An 11,536-nucleotide genomic window follows, 5' to 3' on the forward strand; every position below is an offset into this window, starting at 1 on the left:
ACCTTCTCTCGTGTTGATGATTTCTTTTCAGATGGTATACGCACTTTCTTCTTTCATTATTGGTTTGATTAAGAACAGATTGAAATCGATTGTGTAAGTAAAATGCTGTTAATCCCAATGGATTGTTCTGTGTGTATTAAGTTAAATTGACTGGCATTTTGATTTCAAAGAAAGAAAAATTAAGTTGAAATAAAAGACATTCAAAATACTTCATTTTTCATTATTTTTTATTTTACAAAGAAATCGTAATTGTAATTGTAAAATCGGGTCCAAGAGAAAATAATCAGGATTTTCTTATTAGGCAAAATCGAACAGCCCTATGAGCACTAGTATACTAGTATTGACTACAATATATATTTTCACTGTGCATCTGTAAATTCTGTGTGTGTGTATATATATATATATATATATATATATATATATATATATATATATATATATTATATATATATATATATATATATATATAAATATATATATATATATATTTAAAGTCAACAGTATGAAACTTGGGTTGTAAAATGGACAGTGATAAATTGTAACCAGAATAAATTGAGTAAATTGGACCAGCAAATAAGATAAGATAAGATAAGAAGGCCTTTATTGATCCCACAGTGGGGACATTTTCAGTGTTACAGCAGCAAAGATATAGGTCACACAGAGACGGCGGCATAATGTAGCCATTAATATATAACATTAACGGCAAACATTCAGAATCAAACCTATCTAAATATACGCAGTAACTATGTGTATATACAAACCAACATACATCTACATATAAAGTATGAAGAAACACTAATTTTAGCCTGTACAGGTCTGTTGTAAAGCCGAGCTTCTTTCACCTTAGACAGCTGGCTAAGGTAAAGCCCCTCCTTTAACCTCAGCACTTAGAAAAAGGCATCCATGTCTTTGGTACATCTCGGCTAGATTACTGTAATGCACTTTATTTTGGAGTCAGCCAGTCCTCCCTCAAACGTCTCCAGTTGGTCCAAATGCTGCTGCCCGCCTACTAACTGGAGCTCGGAAGATGGAGCATATAACACAAATTCTGGCCTCCCTTCACTGGCTCCCAGTGCATTTCAGGGTTCAATTTAAGATTCTCCTATTCGTCTATAAATCATTAAATGGGCAGGCCCCGGCATACCTTTCTGAGCTCCTACGCACCTTCCCGCAGCCTAAGGTCTGCGGACCAGGTGCTGCTTGAGGTGCCGAGGACCAAGCGGAGCATCAGAGGGGATCAAATCTTTTCGGCTGCTGGTCCTTCCCTTTCGAATGACCTCCCATTGGATGTTAGGTAAGCCCCCTCTCTGTCCACTTTTAAAACCCGGTTGAAGACACACTTCTATTCGCTGGCTTTTGATCATACCTGACATTTATGGCTCTTTTCTGTGTATATAGTGTTTTATGTTAATTTATTGATCAACACTGTGTATCCTTTTTATTGTTTATTATTATTATTATCATTATTATTCATTATTATTATTTATTTGTTGTTTATTGTGTGTAAAGTGCTTTGTTAGCTCCAGCTGTTATGAAATGTGCTTTATAAATAAAATTGTATAGTATTGTGTTGTATTTAACTTCAACATCGTGTTTTGCTCAGTCATCGTTATATGTTTTTAGATGATTGCCTTCAAACAATGTACTGTTGCTAACTTGTTGATCAGGAGTAGCATATTTGTTCTATTTCAATTGGTAATTTTCCTCTGTTCTTTTAAACAATGTGTTCTTGTACACCTGTTGAGCAGGACTAGCATATCTGTTTTTAAGAGATGCAGTGGGAAATTACATTGACGTGAGTACAAATGAATACAAACATCAATAACTGCATGTCAATTTTCTTCATCAAACGAAAGTTTTTTTTAAAGCCTCATTTTTCAAAAGAGATGCATGCCACGGTAGCATGTCCAGAAGGAGTAGGGTGAAAAAGGAAATCCAGAAAGTGAACTACAGCAGACAAACGTTTGGATTTAGAGCTGGCTATAATCCCACACAGTGATTCTATTTTAATCCCTCTATAATCCGGGGTTGCATGGGATTATCCATCTGGATGACTATTTAACAAATTGAGGAGATTTGAACAACAGATAGCTCAAGAAGTTGATTTCGATGTATTTTAAACCTTGACTGTAACTTTTGCTACCTTGGTTTTCAGTGCCTGCACCAACATGAATCCCACTGCTTTTGAAATAACCTAGGTGTCCTTTCTCCAATGACATATAACTATTCTCATTTTGAAATTAGCTGCCTAATACCCGATGGAAATAGATTTCCTGCGCTTGCATAACAGATAACTGATGGATCTGAAGTGGAAATCGTTATTCCACACAATGCATATTCAAAATAAAAAAAAACTCAATGAAGTTTCTGTCTCTCTTCTTGTTAAGTCTCACAACCTCGCTCTAACTCACCTCTCTCTGTCTCTGTCTCTGTCTCTGTCTCTGTCTCTGTCTCTGTCTCTGTCTCTGTCTCTGTCTCTGTCTCTGTCTCTGTCTCTGTCTCTGCTCTCTCTCTCTCTCTCTCTCTCTCTCTCTCTCTCTCTCTCTCTCTCTCTCTCTCTCTCTCTCTCTCTCTCTCTCTCTCTCTCTCTCTCTCTCTCTCTCTCTCTCTCTCTCTCTCTCTCTCTCTCTCTCTCTCTCTCTCTCTCTCTCTCTCTCTCTCTCTCTCTCTCTCTCTCTCTCTCTCTCTCTCTCGCACACACGGGCATACAGGCACACACATGAACACACACACACTGTTGAAAGGAGGTCAGAGATAGTCTGGACTGGAGGAATACTGTGCTACAGCACCAGGGAGGCCTGGGAAATGTGACACTTGGTGCTTGGTTATGGAAAGACAGACAGACGGACGCACATATGTTGGAAGGCAATCATTACTTAGACAGACTGATATCCAGCTCAAAGCAAAACATCAACAGAAGATATCAAAAAGGCTCTATTAATTCTCCCAAAAAGGGTGCATACAAATAGCAACTTGAGGAAAACAAATCCAACAAAGGTAATAATACTCCCTTTTGCTTGACATTTTCTACAGTCATTCTTAACCTATTTCTAAACAATTTACTTTCAGATACAGTACAGTACTTTGGACATCAATATTTGTTTTGTTTCAGCAATGCCATTAATGATCATAAAAAAATAGAATGCCATTTTAATAGAGCACAGACCCCAAACAATAAGGAAACATTATGAATAAATGTGAAAACACATCATAGAACTTTGCATTTGGGCTTGCTCCTCCATGATCTTGTTAGAAGGCTTCTTTGGATATTGGAAAACACAGGGCTGTGCCAATATGATTCTGTGGATTAGACAATTCCATTTCCATATTAACTCTCATGCTAAAAGAAAAAAAGGAAAAGAAGAAAGCACCCTTTTCCCATTCATTAGCAAAAACTATCTAATAAACCTTACAGTAATTGGTTATTGAAAGGCACTAATTGCTCCTTCACACATTCCTTTGCAGTCACATCATATTAATGATACTGTTTAAAAGAGTCGTAACAGTGGTGACCGTAGGCTTTTACATGACACTGTAAATCTCTGGTCACTGTATGTTGTTGTGCATTGTATTCACAAATATATATCTTAGAGAGTTATTCAATAAACAATTACTATACAACATTTATAATACAGTGTTATACTGTAGATTCCAACCCCTCAACAATTCTTTACAATAATATTTTCTATGCACCTTCACTAGTCTAAACATGGCATACTGATTAATATTGCATTTGTGGAATATGAGTTAAGCAGTAAAATAGACCTACTTTTAGCCATCTCAGGGGGCGGCCATTTTGTCACTTTCTGTTGATTGAAAATGACATCACAGTTGCTCAGTGCTCAGGTAACCACCAATCACGGCTCACTTCTGAAGAAGAGCCATGATTGGTCGGTAGCTGAGCCCTGAGCAACTGTGTTGTCATTTTCAGAGGTGGGCATTCCGTCAGACAGACGGGCCGGTCTGTCAATCCGTCACTGATGCACACCCGTTTTGCTGACGAGTGACGAATGACGGGACACCTTTAAAAAAAATAATGGACTGACGAATGACGGGATTTGGATTTTCTATCGTCAGTGTAATCGTCACTAACCACATCAGTCTGTGACAGACTGATGGACCATCACAGACCGACCCTTAGTGCGTCACTGGCAGACGCCCATTTTTTCTGATGTTTGTTGGGTGCGCCGGCTGACAGACCAACGGACCTCTGCCGGACTAACTGCTGGATTTAAATGACAAACTGAGAGACGGTTTGATGGACTGACTATTACAATTCAGTTCGTCACGGACTGACAAATGACGGACGGTTACTCTGGCTGCTGACAGATGATGAATGACGGACCAGCAAAATGTCATAAAATGTCAGGTTTCGACTAGTGGAGGCTCATAGAACATGTTCTTGACTTTTGCTTGACTTACCCTTTAATTCTGATTAAAAAAGTACAGAAAATCATTCTAATTTTTCTCTGTTCAATATTCATAAATACCTCATTACTGATCAGTGTCATATTAATTGAAATGCACGATACTAGTTTTCATTACGTTGGTTTCTTTAAAAAAAAAAAAAAAGTCAATTATGAAGGCATGAATAGCGCAGTTTTGAGCTCTATGATAATCCTCCAAAGCCCATGAGGTGGGGTGGGGGGTGTTGTTCTTGCCTTGAGACTGTGTATGTGAATATGGAAGGGTTTTGGGGGTGGTAGTGGTGGTTGTAATTGACTCATCTGTTGCTGGCTCTAATTGATTTGGGCATTAATCTGATGGATCTAGTCTAGAGTTAGGCCAATATGTGCGGAGACTGGAGAGAGTCCAACTCTGCCTCGGGGCTGTTGACGGCTGCAGGGAGGATTGGAGAAGATTAACAAGAGAGTCTGAACGTCCTGATAGAGCAAACTGCACAACTGTCTGTCCGTAAAGGAACATGATTCAGTCCAGGAACAAGATTCAGTCTAGTCTCAGCTTTGAAAAGAAGTGTTAGTCAAGACTATTTTATTTGTACTCAGTTCAACTGCATTTATAAAGCACGACCAGTTGAAGACTTGAACTGGGCTCCCCAAAGGGCAAGGTGACAATCTTAACCACTTGGCCACACCTGGCTCAGAAGTAACCAGAGTTTTTCAAGAAACATATAATCGTTCCGTTATTTATTTTTGCTGACGTGAGCATCAACTTGAGGTATATGGTGGCAGTGAGCTCCAGTGATCCAAAAACAATCTGAAAGCAGCATTTCTGGGTGTTGTTGATATCTAGCTTTCGCTTTCACTTGCCGTTGTAGATAAAGCGACAAACTGTATTAACTGACAATAGTTTTCTGAGGAGTCCCTGCGCTGACATGGTAATATCCTTTACACCAAAGAAACATTTTTTTTTTTAATGCAGTGCCGCCTGAGTACGGAAGCATATTGCATTCACATGAAAAAAAAAATCCTGTTTTTCAGAGTAATTTTTTTGAGGGGCCTTGTTTTTTTAATTTTTTTCCCTCTGATTTATGGAATATGTTTTTTCTGTTTTTCAGAGTAATTTTTTCTTCAGTTTTTTGGAATATTTTTTTTCTGTTTTTCAGAATAATTATTTTTCTGTTTTTTTGGAATTTTTTTTCTGTTTTTCTGAATAATTTTTTTCTGTTTTTTGAATATTTTTTCCCCCTGTGATTAGAGAGCAAATAAAGTTCATTCATGTTCACTCCTTTATTGATAGAGCGAGCTCGTAAACAAACATGGCCGACATATTTAGTTTAATCAAGTTTTATTTTGATATTGGTTTAAGACACTGGGAGATAATCCTGTCTTTGAGTCACATAGACGCCATTATTATTAGTTTGTCGACCTTACACAGGCACCTGAGGACTTTGCATCTGTTCAGGAGGAAAGCCCATTCAGATCTGCTAGATATAGCAATGTTTGTCCAGGATCAGTTGGACAGATATGCCATGCTCCATGGATACAAGATGATGCATTTGAAATGCATTCAGATTGGCTATGTGGTGACTCAAGAGACATTCAGGGTATTGATGAAAATACTGGATTCGCATGGTGTTCAACTGAGGCGCAGGAGAACCGCCTTCGGCACCGTATATACCAAGATCCAGGTCCAAACGTTTTGTGGCATGTAGACTCTTATGATAAACTCAAACCATACGGGATATGCATCAATTGTGCAATACATGATGGTGATATGGCTACATGCTTACTCTACAAACAGTGATCCGAAAGTAATCGCTGGATACTTTATTGATGAGGTGTCATCAAGAAATGGGACTTGTGCCTGAATTCGTTCGGACCTTGGCACCGAGAACTGTTATGTTGAAAAAATGCAGATGTTCTTGAGGCACGACCATCTGGAAAACCTTTCGCACAGATGTTATCTGTATGGATCGAGCATGCAACCAGAGAATAGAGAATTGGTGGAGCTTTTTAAGAAGGCAACACCCACAGTTTTGGATGAACCTGTTCCAAGACTTAAAAGAATCAGACTCCTTTTCTGGTGACTTCCTGGATAAAAGTATCATTCAGTTCACATGTCTTGAAATAATAAAGGTAAGCAATAGTTGCTAATTGTTATCAGCAGTATACTGTATTCAAATTTCTTAAAGTATGAAAAGTGCAAAATTCAACAAAATGTTGATGTCAAGAGTTTTGATGTTTTTTAATTACATGATACAGTTTAGCCAAATATTGCAGTTGGTTAAGTTGGATTTGTACTTTACTGGCTGTTTTGCATCATACAGTGTACTTTGATTAGTATACAAAATGTGTGAACCAGTTTGATAACGTTCTATTTTTGTTTATATTTAGAAAGAACTACAGGAAGTTGTTCACCTCTGGAACACTCACAGAATTCGCCCAAACAGAAATGCTGTGTCTCCAGGTGGGCGCCCAGTGATGATGTACACCCTACCCCAACTTTTTGGTGCCAGAGAGTACCTAAAAAGCATTCTATAAAAAGTACAGTCATTATGAATTATAAATGAAACAATTTATGATACAGTATCCTGTCCACAATGGTGTGTATGCTTTATGTCAACTACAAGACGGTATCTGTTAATACCGAAGAGTGAAACCTTTTTTTTTCTCTTTCGATATTTATGTATTTATCGTTCATTATTGCACTATGGACATATATTTTACAGATTTGTGTTACTCTCAAGAACTCTCAGGTGTAATTTGTAGCCAATTACATGTAATAAAATTGGGTAAATATTTGCATTTGATGTTCATGCCATCTCTCAGATCAAATATTCATATGTATTTGAATTCAATGTCACAGTATAAATTTGTTAGAATGTAGATGTCATTAAACTTCAAGCAAATGAAGCATACTGTATGTATATATTTTAATGATACTTGTAACATTTCACAGTAAAAGCACCAAAAGAAACATGTCCAATTTTAATACTGCAATGGAAAAATAAATCGTGTCTCAAAGAGCAGGACTCTTGAACTATATGTCCCAACAGTAAAGATACAATGTTTTGGGGAAAAAAACAACAACGAAATACCTTTTGATGCAACAGATTCACAAATACTGTCAGAATTACCATCTGACATGAGGTAGTGTTTCAACTTGTATTAAGCACTGTATATCAACAGAGAAAATATCACCCAAGTTATTTTTAATTCTCATCCTAGACTGATAACAAACGTGAGTTGTTAACTATTGATAGCAAGAAAACATCCAAAATGAAAAGTTAATCTATGGTTGTCACACAGACACAAAAAATGTCAAAACTAAAATAGAATCTTTGTTAGCTAGCAGGTACTGATACTAGTTATATATTGCTGGCGTTGGGCAGATTACCCACACCGCCAAAACCACACAGCAACGAACAAAAAAAACGTTTGTTGAGCTATTAACATTGCAATGTTAAACGGGGCAAGCAACACTTTAGGTTGGTCAATCATTAGTAAAAAATAGTTGGCCATAGACCATTAGTATCAAATTATAAAATTCGACAAATTTGGACAGGTTTCCACCCACCGCCAGCAATATACTCTTTGATACCAAAAATGTCTTAAGTCTGTCTGTATGTGTATGTTATTGTTTCTACACTAATCACACAACTCCTTAACTAATCAAATAGTTTCCTTACACGCTCTAGCCCACATTTAAACAGTCTAAAAATAAATTGGTGACATGGCTGAGGAAGAGAAAAATGTGTGAACAGCAGTAACTTAACAATTCGTATACAATGTCCATTATATGAGAGTTACTGGACAATATAGCCTCCATTTCAGCTCGAAGCTCAGGATAGCTGCTATAGGTTGATGGCAGCTCTAAAGTTGGGCCACAAGTATGGACAATTGGCCGCCTTTTTAACCCATCCAATGAGGTGAAACTGACTTGAATTTCTTTAACACAGATAACATCAGATCCGGTCAGAAATCTCATCAGCTTTCGGAGAAAAATGTCATCCAGCCCTCTTATGTATTGATGTAAAAATTGCAAACATTGGTTCTCTGCTGCTGTAGCTGGAGAAGCCGTTATCATCTAAATCACCTTCCGTGTCGTTGGTTTAATGTCATCAAACAGCTTCTTCATATCTTGTACGCTGGGGAAAAACCTCCTGAGTATTGGTCCTGCAACCTCTGCAATATTATCCAGTGCATATTTTGGGTGCTGGATGATTTGCTTGTGGATAAGCACAGCTCTTAGGTTATCTTGTGTTGATACTTTTCTTACTCTCATGCAATCCATAAGGTCAAGAAAATCTTCCTCATCTTTACCTACAACGGCAAAGCAGTGGACAAGAGGTCACACTCAGACTGACTAAGGTACAACATCAGGGAGTCAAACAGTAAATCAGATGAAACTGAGTGTTCACCAAATATAATTGCTGCTGTAAAGGCTTGAGCCAGTCGAAACGGAAAATATCCATGGTCCTCCAGTCCCTTGGCCAATATCCTGCCAACAGATCTCCATTCCTCTTCTTGCCATTTTGGGGAGAGTGATGGCACCCTCACATCAGCACCGTCAGCTGCACAGTCAAGGAATTTTGTCCAGAAAGCAACGTATACATCCCTGGACACACCGTCAGCATCTGCCCCCATTTCATCAATGAAGCTGTATTTCACAGAGTAGGTCATCATTGCTTCATCTTTGAATTGGGCAATCAGTTCATCTAGGAGTGTTACTCTGTGAAGTTTCACATTCACATGTAAAAGTTCGTAGGCAGGACTTTGTGGTCTACTAGAATCTGTCACAGCAAAAGTAGGAGTTGAGGTGTAGGTGGGCATGTTCATTTGTTTGTCTTCTATTGCAAGGTTTGGCTCATGAATGAGTGTATCATCAAGATCACCTAAAAATGGACCACCTGCCAAAGGCCCAAAAATGGCTTTTACCAAAGATTACCCAAAGATGTAAGATCAATCATCTGAACAGTTGCAGTAGAGACAACAGCTGACAATGTGGCAGTGCTCAGCTCATAATCTTTGACTGTGTCCGTGTGTATCAGATTTTCACTGTCATGTCTTTTCTGTATCTGATGCTCCATCTTTTCCATTGTGTGCTTCTCTTGCCCAGAGTATGTTGTGTTTTCATGTCGCTCTTCTGTGGGTACATCAGCTCCTTCCTCTGGGTCACCGTCACAAGTTAGGGTTTTTGTGAACAAATTAAATCTTAACAAACCAAATTTATGTGTGTCGTAATAATCCCGCACACTAACATCGTTATCAAGTTGACCTTCCTGAAAGTCAACTATGTCATGATTGAACTCTTCCCACTTTTCCATTTTTGACTTCTCATGAGGGAAAAACAGTTGTTTAGCTTGTGACAGAATCTCAGTCTTAGTGGCATACTTGTTAATATCAAGAACTCTGATTCCTCCACTGCTGGGTTTTCTGACTTGTCTGTTGTCATATATCCACCCTAATTCTATTTTTCTGGTTGTCTTCCAGGCTCTCTTATAATTTTTTAGATGCTCATTTGGTGGTTGCAGTGTATTCTCCCCCTCAAAACCTTGATCACAGACTTTGTTGCTCATTGTACCCATTTTTTAAGCAAGTTTTTTATATAGGGAATGTTTTTTTGCATCATCTCCACCTCTTCTCTATTTTCCCATGGAGAAACGCCTTGTGGCAATCCTGTCCCCATAGGCTGGAATGTAAGAAGCCAAAGCAGCATCATCTATTTCTCCAAGTAGTGAGCTGTCAATCTACAATAAAAACAAAAAGTATACATTATGAATGAGCTTACACTATTTTATCTCCAAGACAATTTACTTATGTGCAGTATAAGACAATACACCATAACATATTATGAAGCCGGCAATAATGTTATTATAATAACGTCCAGTTTTATTTTTATCCAATGCTGTTCCTTACATTTCACTACAGCACTGCAGCACTGTCACTTACTTAGAGTATTTTTCCTCTGTACTATGTACAGGCCAAAATGAGTGTTCCTCATACTTTTTATGTAGATGTATGTTGGTGTGTATATACATGTTACTGCTTATATTTACATAGGTTTGATCCCGAATGTTTGCCGTCAATGTTATACATTAATGGCTACATTATGCCGCCGTCCCTGTGTTACCTATATCTTTGCTGCTGTAACAATGAAAATTTCCCCACTGTGGGATCAATAAAGGCATTCTTATCTTATCTTATCTTAATGAGGTGTGCCGAAATAATATGCAACGTTTAATTTAGCAGCTAAGTTTATACTAGTACAAGGTGACCCCAAAAAAACTGGCCCCAACTTTCAATAGACATAATTTCTTAAAGTTATTACAGAACCAAATGCAACTGGAGGTATAACTACTTTATTCAGAAATCCATTTCAAATTTCCAAATCTTCTTTCGGGGCCAGTTTTTTGGGGGTCACCCTTGTAATAGAGAATGCTCAGATCATAAGTGAAAGAACCAGATGACACCACATGTGAAAAGTGTTGTTCCCAATAAAGAGTTAAGTCTACACCAGTTTGCAGAGATTCACTTTGTTTTGAATTAATACTGTATCTTATGTCAGTTTGATGTTTGTACATCAGGCTGCATTGTTGGAAGGTACAACTGACAAATGAAAATCTTTGAACCTCTATAGTTGCATGATTATCTAACTGTGTAGGTAAATAAAAATGGATTGGAATTTAGTTAAATATGAAAATATAGTTGGGGGAAAAAAATAAATGTAGCCTTGCAGGAACACATTTCCTGTGACTTACATGATCCTGCTGCATTTTCTGAATGTTCTCCTCAGGAACACCACGGTTGCGTAGAAATACCCACAGATCATCATCTTGTGGAAGGCCAGGGAGTGAGGGTGTAGCCATTTGAATGTTAGCACTACAACAATGTAGGGAAAAGGCAGAATCTATATAAATAATCATTTGAAAGTCAACCTGCCATTAAACATTTTAATGTGCTCACTCAAATTTCACCTGTGGAATGTTCCAAACTGTTTTTTTTTTGCATACCTCAACTTTCTCAGCCTTTTGATGCCACTGTACCAACTTTTTGAACATGTTGCAGGCATTAAAGAGACACTTGGGTGAGCTTAACGTTGCCACTTAAGAATAGGTTTGCATGTAAGAATG

At 37.9% G+C, this 11,536-nt stretch overlaps 1 pseudogene; it reads right to left on the reverse strand.

Annotated features, from left to right (window-relative positions):
• Positions 1–8,097: 8,097 nt before the first annotated feature.
• Positions 8,098–11,329, reverse strand: LOC147140353 (uncharacterized; annotated as a pseudogene).
• Between the last annotated feature and the right edge of the window lie 207 nt (positions 11,330–11,536).

This window comes from Filicampus tigris, chromosome 10, assembly GCF_054856515.1.
Source record: "Filicampus tigris isolate MCC_2025a chromosome 10, RoL_Ftig_1.0, whole genome shotgun sequence".
In the NCBI taxonomy this organism is placed as follows: Eukaryota; Metazoa; Chordata; class Actinopteri; order Syngnathiformes; family Syngnathidae; genus Filicampus; species Filicampus tigris.